Source organism: Nuphar pumila, chromosome 1 (assembly GCF_984573655.1).
Source record: "Nuphar pumila chromosome 1, dmNupPumi1.hap1.1, whole genome shotgun sequence".
NCBI lineage: Eukaryota > Viridiplantae > Streptophyta > Magnoliopsida > Nymphaeales > Nymphaeaceae > Nuphar > Nuphar pumila.
Genome location: NC_143249.1, coordinates 28,379,604 through 28,392,519, shown reverse-complemented (window position 1 = coordinate 28,392,519; position 12,916 = coordinate 28,379,604).

Genomic DNA, 12,916 nt, shown 5'->3' with positions numbered 1-12,916 from the left:
GGGAAATATGTAGTTCATACTTTAATCAGTGATCATAACCATGATTTAGCAGCTTCATTTATGACTCCTTTGTTAAGGTCACATCGTAAAGTAACTGAAGTGCATGCTGCAATTGTTGAAATAGTTGATAGCGTCGGCATTGCACCAATAAAGACATACAATTTGTGCGTGCATATGGATAGTGGTTGTGAGAATGTGTCATTCACACCTATGGATCTAAGAAACCACTTGAGAAGGAAGAGGACAAATAACAGGAAGAATAGACAAATATGTTCTTTGGTTGATTACTTACATAAAAAATCAAGCATTGACCCTGGTTTCTTTAGCGCAATGCAACAGAATAAAGATGGATATGCTGTAAATATGTTTTGGGTAGATTTAAAGTCAAGAGTAGATTATGAATGCTTTAATAATATACTTATTTTTTATATGACAGTGAAGATTAATACTGAACAGTGGCCATTTGTGCAGTTTGTCACAGAGTTGTATATTAGGTGGCACTTTTTTGTATGACCAGACCAAGGAAAGCTTTGAGTCGTTGTTTAGAGTATTTACACAGGCAATGAATGGGAAGCAACCTGAAGCTATACTTACATATGGTGATCACGCAATTGCGGCTGCAGTGTCTCATATATGGTGACATGCACATTATCGCCTATGTTTGTGGCATATCTTTCAAAATACAACAAAGAGCATATGACACATATTTAATCAAAAGATAGGGTTTGACAAAAAGTTTATAAGGTGTGTACTTGAGAGCGTAGACGAGGTCACCTTTATGTCTAATTGAGAGGTAATGATTCAAATATACGACTTTGAAGACTGTTTATAGTTACAAAATTTATATGCAGAAAAAGAGAAGTGGGCATTTGCATATGGAAGACAATACTTTTGTGTAGGTATGATAAGCACACAAAGAGCTGAATCTATGCATGTCACATTGAAGAAAAACATGTATTCATGTTTAACAATGTTTTGCTTCATGGAACAATATAAATTATTTTTAGACTGTCTTAGACAGAATGAGCTTGAACAAGATGTGAAATGCTTCAATACACGCCCTGTAACTTTTGGCATGAAAATATTGATGCAACCTGCAGATCTATATACACTAACTATATTTGAATGGATTAAGAAGAAGGTTATACAGGTCATGAATTGCAACATAGAAGGACGCGTGAAAACCAAGAATATACACAAATATCATATTGTATAGGAGGGCGAAGAGCATTTGAAAAGGCAAGAAGCACATGTCACGTACAATGTTGACAATGGAGCAGTTAAATGTACGTGCAAAATAAATGAATTCAAAGGTATTTCATATCAGCATACATTAAAGGTACTTAATCAAGAGAAGATACAAGAAATACCTGAGTCATATTTAATGCAAAGATGGACGAGAGAAGCAAAGGTTGAAATGCTGAATACAGATAATGTCAGTCAATCTAGTGTTGATGAGAAGTGTCACATGGCCTCCTTTTACCAACAACTGTGTAGGTCACTTATACATGTTGCAGATTTGGCATCGAAAAGTGAAGAAGCTTATGCATGCATAAGAAAATTGTCAAGGGAGTTACTTGAAAATGTGCAGTTAATTCACCATCAGTCTGTTGCAACTCATGAAGGCCAGTCCAACAACATGGGAGCGAACAGCAGAGGTGAAAATCATGCTTCCCTTGACACTCATGAGAAGTTGCACTGAAGCATAAACATCATCTTCAACAAGTCAGAAGTGAACGTTGTAGATTGTGATGAAAAATTTTACCTAGCGAAGGGTATCAAAAGAAAACCTGCCTTTGATCGCAGTCGTCGGAGGACAAAAGGTGCACTAGAATTGGTTGGTAATAAAAGGTCTAAGAAACAACCAACCTCTAAGTAAAAGCAACCAAGTCCTTCGCATAAACAGGTATGTAATACATTATATTGTTTCCCATGTAAATTGCATTACGTGCAGCTTATCAATATTTAACTTGTGTAATTTCTAACATGCATCAATACCCTACAGACGTGCACTACAACGTTTAACCTTCAATCTTTCTGACCAGCATTTTTTGAAAGATAGCTTCAGATTTATAAGTCTTTTGGTATGTAATCAATGTTGGGAGGATGTTTGCATTTCATGTGAAACTTAATGTAGTGTATTATATTGTTTTGTTTCATGACAAGCTCAGATCAATTCGAAAGTAAGTTATGGAACACAGGAATCGCGTGTGAATTCTGTTTAAGTCTTACCATAAAGTTAGTTGTTATGCCTCTTTGCATGACCCAATTTTCACATTGTCAGATTTGTTAAGAGTTTAACAAAACAGGAGTTGAATATGCTTATACACTGGATGGTCTTATTAAGAAAGAGCTTTTAGATGAAGCCATTTTCATGAATCGTGAGCCACATAAATAGAATTGTTAATATTTATGTGGATCACCGTTCATGAAAATGGCTTCATCCAAAAAGCTATGGAACACAGGAATGGCATGTCAATTTTGTTTAATATTATATATTTCACATGTATAAATCATTGTAATATGTATCATTCACATGTATAAATTGTTGTCTTATCTAGCCTACAGAGCTATAATTTTGATATTGTAGGTAAATCGTCAGTGCTCAGTGCTTATACAAGTAGTAAAAATCGCTGTCTCATCTAGCCTTCACATATATAAATCGTTATACATATATTGTAGTTGAATCATTGCGCAAAAACCATACTTTGTAGTTGGAAAAACATCTGCTTAATCTTCGATATACTTCATGACAAATATGCTATAGTTGTGTGACCTATTGATAAGAATGTTTGTTTATAGATGCGAGGAACGACCTCTACCCCATGTGGTATCATCCATTCACTGAGTATATGCAATGTATCACAAATCGTGGTTGTAGTAACATACTACCAATTTGTGAGATATTGTTTTGTTTGTTAATATCGATTTCTAAGCTATTATGCTGAATTTTCGTATCGATTTATAATATATTTTGCCATATGTATATCGATTTGTAAGATATTATGTGTTTTGTAGTGTCGATTTGTAAGCTATTATGCTGAATTTCTATATCAATTTATAATATATTATGCGATATGTATATCGATTTGTAAGATATTATATGTTTTCTAGTATCAATTTGTAAGATGTTATACCATGTAGTGTCCTATCGTGATCTACATAATGACGTCTATGTCGGCTACAATTGGATAAAAATCGCAATGTGCATGAGTACAAATCGCAGTAAAAGTGCATGAACAAATCGTTGTCTAATCTAGCCTTCAAATATACACATCGTTGTACAACCCAATCCAATCACTCCCCCACCTAAACCCATAATTATAAATCGACGTGAAATTCAATGAAAAAAATTGAGGTAAATTCAAAGTGATTTACAACATGATATCGATTTATATTTTATATAAAAACAATATTTTAGTAACAGTTGCAAATCGATAAGTAACATTAAAACTACAAATCGATGTGATTTGCAACCGCAATCATTTACGAAAAAAACTAATCTTTTTTTACCTGACCACAATGGTTTGACTTAGATAAAATACATGACCATCATCATCAAAAAAACAGATATCATTACCAGTAGGTAATCATCGGGATGTCTAATTGTATTTATGAAGTAATTGTGACAATGATATGTCTTTGTTTGTCTATGTGAACGATATCGATATGTAATATACTCATAACGGTTTGCAACTGTTACTTAAATCGATTTGTACTTTACTATGTCTAAACATCATGTCAATTTGTGTAAATGTGCATAAAAGCCTGCAAAATGTAAAAGTCTAATATAGATCTATATATAAAACCCTACCCAACCCAACTCATTGTCCAGGTCTAAAACCCTAATCTATGTAACCTATCTTCCACTTTTCTGCGGTAGCACAACTTCTTCTTCTTCTTCTTTCTCCTTTGCCTTCGTCTTCTTCTTCTTTCTTGTATTTTTCTTTCTTCTTTGTTCTTTTGTGTTCTCTCTACCTGTGCTTGATAAATGGGGTTTGATGCTGATAACGTAGTTGTTTCAAACCGTGAGGAAAGATTTGTATAATCTTCGATGATGATTATGGTGGTTATCTTCTGTGTATACATCGATATATTTATGACACATACGACTGAGGCATATTTGTTATGAAGTATATCGAAGCTTACGCAGAATATAACGACCATAATCATCTTCAATCATTGTCGTCATACCGAAGCAAGCATAAATATTTTGCATGATAGATAGGGGGTGATGTTGATGTCCATCTATTTGATATATTTCTACTATCAGACCCTCCATTATTCGCAAACCATACTTCATAGTTGGAAAAATATCTGCCTAATGTTCGATATACTTCATGACAAATACGTAAAAGTGATTTATCATGTAGCTCATTGGCTTCTTCAAGGGGATTGTGCCTGAGCTGAAGTTTGTGAAGCATATTCTCAAGAGTGCACCGTTGCTAGAGACTCTAAGAATCAACCTCAGTCTGAGAAAAATGGTGCAGTGGGCTGCCATTACTAATCAACTCATTTTCTTGGAGAGGATGTATCCTCAGCTGCACATAGAATCGCTTTGCAGCAGGAAATAAACTCGATGATGAACGATATAGACGTAAGTTTCATACTGGTGATGATATCTGTTTTCTTTGATGATGATGGTCATATATTGTATCTAAGTCAAATCATTGGTCATGATGTATTATAACTAAATACTAATATTTTTTATATATTAATGTGGTTGTAAATCATGTGGATTTGTAGTTATGAAGTTATGGTGAGAACGATTTGTCTTTGTGAACGAAATCGATTTGTATTTAAGAAGTTAACTTGATTTGTATCATTGAAGTAAAACCCAAAATCCTTAAACCTAAAACCTAAACCCCAAACCCCAAAACCTAAACCCTAAACCCTCAACCATAATTGTCCATAAAAGCGATTAAGAAATATCATTAACTTAGACATAGCCCGTAAAAGCAAATCGTGATAGCATGTAGCCTTCATATGTCATTGTGTAAATCACGATGGTATGTATCATTCACTTTGACAAAGCTCATTGTCTAAAAAACAGACGATCGTATAACGATTTATACAATGACGTCTATGTCAGCCACAACTGGATGAAACCCACACTATGCTTGAGTACAAATCACGATAAAAGTGCATGGTCAATGTTTATGCAAATTGTTTCAGTCGTTTATCAATATTTGTGCAAATCATTTCAGCCTTATATAAATGCTTGCTCGATTTTAATTTATGAAGGCCGATCATTACAATGATTTTTTCAGTGACATTTGTGTGCTATACTGATTAAAATAGATTTATACACTTATAGAATGTCACGTTACAGAAAAGAGCTTATTTTCACTATACACAACGCTAATCGCTTTTACGATTTTTATTTACGAAGGGCGAACATAACAACGATTTTTCTTTACTACAAATAACAGTCCAACTTATTGGCATGTTTAGTAAAATTAAAATTTTATCTATTTCAACCCAGAGAGATTTACATAATTTGTATACACAGTCTTACAAAATTTGTATAGAAAATTTGGTTGTACAGTCTATAAAATCTATTAGAAGTCGATGTACATCACATTACTTCTGAGGGGGTAGCGTTGTTCATTGCCTTCTAGGTATTCTTGCCGATTGAGTTTTTTTCTCTTTCGCAATTAGAAACTCCATCAATTTTTTGCATAGTTATGTGCGGAATCCAGTTATATCATTCTGCAACAAAAATGTAATGTGACACCAATATATAAATTAAGTCCCCAATAATAGAGGATAATAAAGAGCATACAACGTCGAAGTCAGGTTCTCGTCCATTGTATATTGCTTCAATATACTTCATTACAAATACACCATAATCGACACCATTATTTTATAGAGGAGCATCGTGTGCTGAGTGAAACCTCCACTCACCAATGTCGACACCCAAAACATCTTTGATGAATCCCACATGTGGTTAATGCAGAAGCAAGTAAATTTCTGACCACCGTACATGATATGATATCCTTATAGATGAAAACTTACCAAATGCAAAATGTCACGATGTACACCAGTGTCAAAGTTCAATGGGTTGTAACACCATATTCATTTTTTCCATAAATTCATCATGTATAAGACCCAATGTAGAGCAGTTTGCCAGAGTATAGGAATCAATATCTACAAATTGATAAAATATCTTACAAATTGATAGTGCAAATCATGTTAGGACTGTTATGCCTAAACCTTGGACAAGAGGTTTCTTCACTTACCTTTTCACTTGACCAAAAGTCTTTGTAGTGATCATCGTTACCCCAGTATGGTAGTCCATCTTGAAATCTAATGGAGTATGGCAATCAGCGGACGAAACTCCGTTGAACGAAATAGTGATAATAGTAAGGTTAAAAGATGAAGCAACAAGAGTAAATCAAAAAAGAAAATAAACATATAAGAGAACCGATCTACCATGAAATAATGGGTGACGATGTGTCTAGTATTGGTTGTTGCGTTGCTTTGAATATACATGACGAAATCGGATATAGTCTGTTTGCAACAAATATGCACGTGTTAACATACATACCCATGGCATACGTAATATATAAGTGATATTGGTTTCATACGTACAAAATTATTGATAGTGTTTTCTTTTGCAAATTCATTTTGCAGTCGTTTGATGTTATCTTGAAGCTCTTTGCTGAGTTTTCGAGCACCGCTTTTTGTGGATGTTCTACTGACATTAGCAGAATATTCAAGAAACGATATTGAAATTATTTTCTACAATACACAACACTAATCAAATATACACCATAAAAGAGACAAATTTTGAAGAAACTCATCTTGAGGTTTAGACAATATATGCATGATTTGCCATCATTGGTCATGTAGCTGTCGTTGTCTCCTTCCTCATCTCCTTCCTAGACATTGATATCCCCTTTGCAATGAAGCAGGTTATATGTTCGATTCATAAACACGTCGTTTATAAAAGAAACGTCCGTTCATCTGTTCCTTAATCATGAAGTGACACCGTCCTGAACTTGTGTGATATGTCATTCATATATAAAGGAAATGTCGCTTCACATACTGCCAGTTTTCAAAAAATGGGAGCAAATAAATTGCATTGCGCATCGTTTCATCTGCCTTTTACCAAACTAGTCAGCGTGATAGGATATATCAAGCAAATCACGATAGCATGTATCGTTAGAGTGAAATTGATTTGCAACTAAGACTCAATTTGAAGTTTACTAAGTCTAAACATCGTGTCAATTTATTTATTATTTTTTTTTTGACATATTGTTCACATTGACAAAGCTCGTGACAACAAATCGCTATAGGACAAATCGTTCACATTATCAATAAACATTGTTTTAATTTGTTTTTTCTTCCTCTTTCTCATCTTTTAGGAGTCATTGTGTAAATCGCGATAGAAAAATCGTTAACATAGACAAAGCTCGTCAAAGCAAAATGTGATGGTACAAACCATTGCAGTGAAATCGATTTGCATCTGTGACTTAAATCGGTATCAAGTTGTAAATCGATTTGTATTTATGAAGTAACCTCGATTTTTACTTTATCTATTCTAAACATCGTCTTGATTTTTTTTTTATTTTAGTTTTTCACCTTTTATTAATCAGTCATTGTGTAAATCGCGATAGGATATATCATTCACATAGACAAAGCTCATCAACCCTAAATCCTAAATCCTAAACCCTAATCCCTAAAACACAAAACAAAAAACCTAAATCCTAAACCCGAAACCCTAAACCCAAAACCCCTAAACCCTAAACCCCAATCCCTAAAACATAAAACCCAAAAACCTAAAACCTAAATCCTAAACCCTAAACTCGTAAACCCTAAACCCCTAAAACCGTAAACCTAAATCCTAAACCCTAAACCCTACAACCTAAACCCTAAACCCTAAATCCTAAATGCTAAACCCTAAACCCCTAAAACCCTAAAACTAAATCCTAAACCCTAAACCCTAAACCCTAAATCCTAAACGCTAAACCCTAAACCCTAAACCCTAAACCCTAAACCCTAAACCCTAAACCCTAAACCTTAAACCTCAATCCCTAAACCCTAAACCCTAAACCCCTAAAACCCTAAAACTAAATCCTAAAACCTAAACCCTAAACCCTAAACCCCAATCCCTAAACCCTAAAACCCTAAAACTAAATCCTAAAACCCTAAACCCTAAACTCCAATCCCTAAACCCTAAACCCTAAACCCCTAAACCTAAATTTTAAACCCTAAACCCTAAACTGCAAACCCCAAACCTTGAATCATAAACCATAAAGCCTAAACTCCTAAAATCCTAAATCCTAAACTCTAATCGTGATTGGGCATATGATGATGTCTATTTTTTTTTATGATGATGATCATGTATTGTATCTAAGCCAAACCATTGGTCATGATGTATTGTGACTAAATACTCATATATTTTGTAAATGAATGTGGTTGTATATCACATCGATTTGTAGTTATAAAGTTATCGCGACAACGATATATCTTTCTTTGTCTTTGTGAATGATGTCGATTTGTATTTATGAAGTTACCTCGATTTATAGTTTACTAAGTCTAAACATCATGTCGATTTGTTTATGAATCAGTCATTGTGTAAATTGCGATATGACATATCGTTCACGTAGAAAATACTCGTAAAAGCAAATCACTATAGGACAATATACCCTATCTTGATTCTTACTAATATAGCATTATTGTGTAAATCGTGATTTTTATTTATGAGTACTAAACGTGAGATAATGATTTATAATAACAGGTTCTTACTAATATAGCATTGTGTAAATCACGATAGGACATCATTCACATAGACAAAGCTTATAAACGCAAATCGCGATAGGATAAATCGTTTCTATTTTATGTTTGTTGCTATACAGATCGTGATAGAACACCTTCTATAAAACAGTGATAGCGATTTGCAATTTTTACTTAAATATTTATATCAAGTTGTAACTCGATTTGTACTTTACTAAGTCTAAACGTCGTGTTGATTTGTGTACATGTGGGTAAAACCCTATTCTATGTAAAACTTTAATATAGATCTGTGTAAAACCCTATTCTATGTAAAACCCTAATATAGATTTGTGTAAAACCCTATTCTATGTAAAACCCTACCCTATCCAACCTGACCCGTTGTCCACGTCTAAAACCCTAATTTATTTAACATCTCTACCTCTTTTCTGCGGCAGCGCAACTTCTTCTTCTTCTTTTTTCTCCTCCACCTTCGTCTTCTTCCTTGTATTTCTCTTTCTTCTTTATTCTTCTGTATTCCTTCTACTTGTGCTTAATAGATGGGGTTTGATGTTGATGACGCACTTGTTTCATGCTGTGAGAAAATATTTGTATAATCTTCGATGATAATTATGGTTGTTATCTTCTGTGTATACATCGATATATTCATGACACATATGACTATGGCATATTTGTAGTGAAGTATATTGAAGCTTACGCAGAATATAACGACCATAATCATCTTCAATCGTTGTCTGGTTAGTGATAAATGCAGAATTTGAGAACTTTTGGAATCAATTGATTGAGTGTCAAATTCTTCCTGGCTAGTGATAAATGCATGACCTGAAAGACCATTTGCTTTTGCAGTACATTCCTCCAGCCTTTGCAAGGCGTTTCAAGTTAGATAAATGTGCTAATGTCACCTTAAACAGCCAAATATGGTGCCATGTTTTTCAAGAATGGTTGGACAACAATTGTCGCATGTCATTCCTTGCAATTTGGAAATTTTTTGATGTTTAAGTATAATGGTAATTTGGATTTTGATGTTAAGATATTTGGTAGAAGTGGATGTCAAAGGGCAGCTGAATATCTTGGTAAAAGTCTATGCATAGGAAAAGTCAAACAACTCTTATACGGTAGGAGGAACACATGGGAACAAGTCTATGCATAATCAAGAAGTACAAATGTGCTGCAAAAAAAACTTGCGAAGAGATAAGGACCTCCATTGGTGGATAGATTTGCCTTCTATCATTCTCAGTGACTAGCGAATGCCACTCATACAAAGCTTGTAAAATTAATTCACGAGAGGACAATCGGTATCAAGCAAATTGTTGTAGCAAGTATCGTTACAGTGAAATCCATTTGCTACTATTTCAGGATTTGTAGTTTACTAAGTCTAAACATCATGTCGATTTTTTTATTATTTTTTTTTTTTGCCTTTTATGAATCAGTCATTATGTAAATCGAGATGGACACATCATTTACATAGACATAGCTCGTAAAAGCAAATCGCTAGAGAAAAATATTATTATATTATGATACTTAAAGAATTGTGGTTCTAAATAGATTTGTATTTATTCGCCTTTTATCGGTCAGTGTAAATCGTGATAAGACAAATCATTGTACATGTAATTTATCTGAATCATTATACCAAATATTTTCCCAGAGAGATTTACATAATGATGTCTGTATCTTTGAAGTTAACTCGATTTGTTCTTTACTAAGTCTAAACATCTTGTCAATTTGTTTAGTTTTCTTTTCCACCATATATGAATGTCATTGTGTAAATCGTGATGGAACGTATCGTTCGCTTAGACAAAGCTCATAAAGGCAAATCGCAATAGGATATTCAAATGGATTTGGTTCGACTATTTGATGGGTTTTGGTGACATGGTTGTACAGATCGTAATGTAGCAAATTGTGATAGTACGTAGTCTTTATACGTACAAATTATTTCATCATTTTATCAATGTTTTTATAAATCGTGATATGAAGACAGCTCGTAAAAGCAATTCATAATTTGTGCAGTACACAATGCTAAACGCTTCTTCGCTTTTTTTTTATGAAGGCCGAACATTACAACGATTTATTCAATGGCACTTATGTGTTACGCTTATTAAAAAAAGAATTATACATTTATAGAATGTCACTTTACAAAAAAGAATTATAGAATTACAACAAATAATTATAGAATTACAATAAATAAATATATGGATAAAAAAATCATATAATATTTATTCAGTGGCACTTGACGACTCAGATGGACTTTGACATACAAATCGTCTCTTTTTTTCTTGGTGGACTCTCTTTCCTCGATGGCCTCTTGGTTACCGTGATCTTATTAAGACCACTGGTAATCAGCTCTACCAGTGACCGCATTTGTCTCTCCAAATTTCTCACCTGCTTCTGTAACTTCTTAGTCTCTCTCTCGAGCATCTCAAACCTTGTGGCGGAGTCTACCTTCTTTTTTCTGAGCTGTGTTCGCTCCTCATCGTCTACTGCAACTAAGAGAATCATTGTTGTAGCCAGAGGGACACGATGGACGTGTTTTCTATGCTGGGAGACGACATGATGGGGGACAGGAGGGACGCATGGGTTCCCAACATTTCCACATTCCTTATTCTCAATCTCTAAATTTTGATTCATGGGTTCCCAATATTTTTTGAAATAGTTGGGGTCATATTGTCGTTCTTTATAATCATACGTTATGGCACGAACACCTCCTTTGTTTCAGCTATCCAATTATTCTCTGAAGTGATCGTGTCAATTCACGTTCCTGACCCTACCACTTTTTATCTTTCTTCTCAATTCCACAGGTTACTTTGGGGTAGACTGTCCCAAGCCAGCTTGTAGGAGAACTCAAGTACCATGTTGTAACTCGGTTTCATAATTGCTAAACAGCCAAATATCGCAGGCAGACAGTCTTGCAGCCTGAGTAACAATCTTTTGGTCCTCGTCCTCCCTATCTCCATATGGTCTCCATACAACCTGTACATTGGAGATTATGGTTTAGGTATAGATATAATTATTCATGCTAATGAATGCTAAATATTAAAATGATTTATAATAATGAGTGCTAAATATATTACAACGACTATCACTAATGAGAGCTTTGTATTAAAATGATTTACACTAATGAATGTTACATATTACAATGATTTACAATAACGAATGCTAAATGCTAAAAAGATAACGCTTTGTACTAACAAAAAAATAATCTTACTATGATCATTACTTAAGAAAGGTAACGATTACAATGATTTACACGCAATAACGATTTATACTAAGGAATACAAAATCCTGCAACGATCATTACTTAAGAATGCTAACGATTACAACGATTTGCACTAATGAAAGTTAAATGCTAAAGCAATTATGATTTGTACTAAGGAATATAAAATCCTGCAACGATCATTACTTAAGAATGCTAACAATTAAAATGATTTACACTAATGAAAGTTAAATGCTAAAGTGATAACGATTTGTACTAAGGAATACAAAATCCTGTAATGATCATTACTTAAGAAAGTTAAACATTAGAATGATTTGTACTAACGAAATGAAAATCTTGCAGTGATGATTACTTAAGAATGCTAAATATTTCAATGATTTATACTAAGGAATGATAAATGCTGAAACGATTTTAAATCATTTACCTCATTTAATTACAGACCATCTAAAATAAACTTAGCATTATCTTGCATTATATTTATTCTAGCCAATCGGTCGATCTTTGGAAAACCACAAATTGCAGGGTCACACTAAAGATGCAAGGTGATAATATGCTCCCACAACCAGGCCTACAAAATCTTATATATTAGTAAGACTATAACCTTCAACTATCTTAGTCTATAACTACAAAATATGTAATAAACAACTACCTGGACAAATGGCCAAAACCCTGTGATAGTTTTTATATCATTACTCGCACGGTAAAGTTGATTGTACAAGTGTGCGAGCATAGCAGCACCCCATGCATAGTTGTTGACTTTTTCTAAGTCTTCCAAGAATTGCAGTCACAGGTAACTTCTTCTCGAACCAGACAAATTAGAAAATAAAGTAAGTCCAAAAAAATAAAGAAGGAAATCGTGTAACTCTTGGTTAGCTCTTTCAGATGCACATGTAGCAGACCGACCTTCCCATTTATTATGGAAAGAATAAATTTTCATCGATGTGGAATTGCTTCCACCAGAAATAC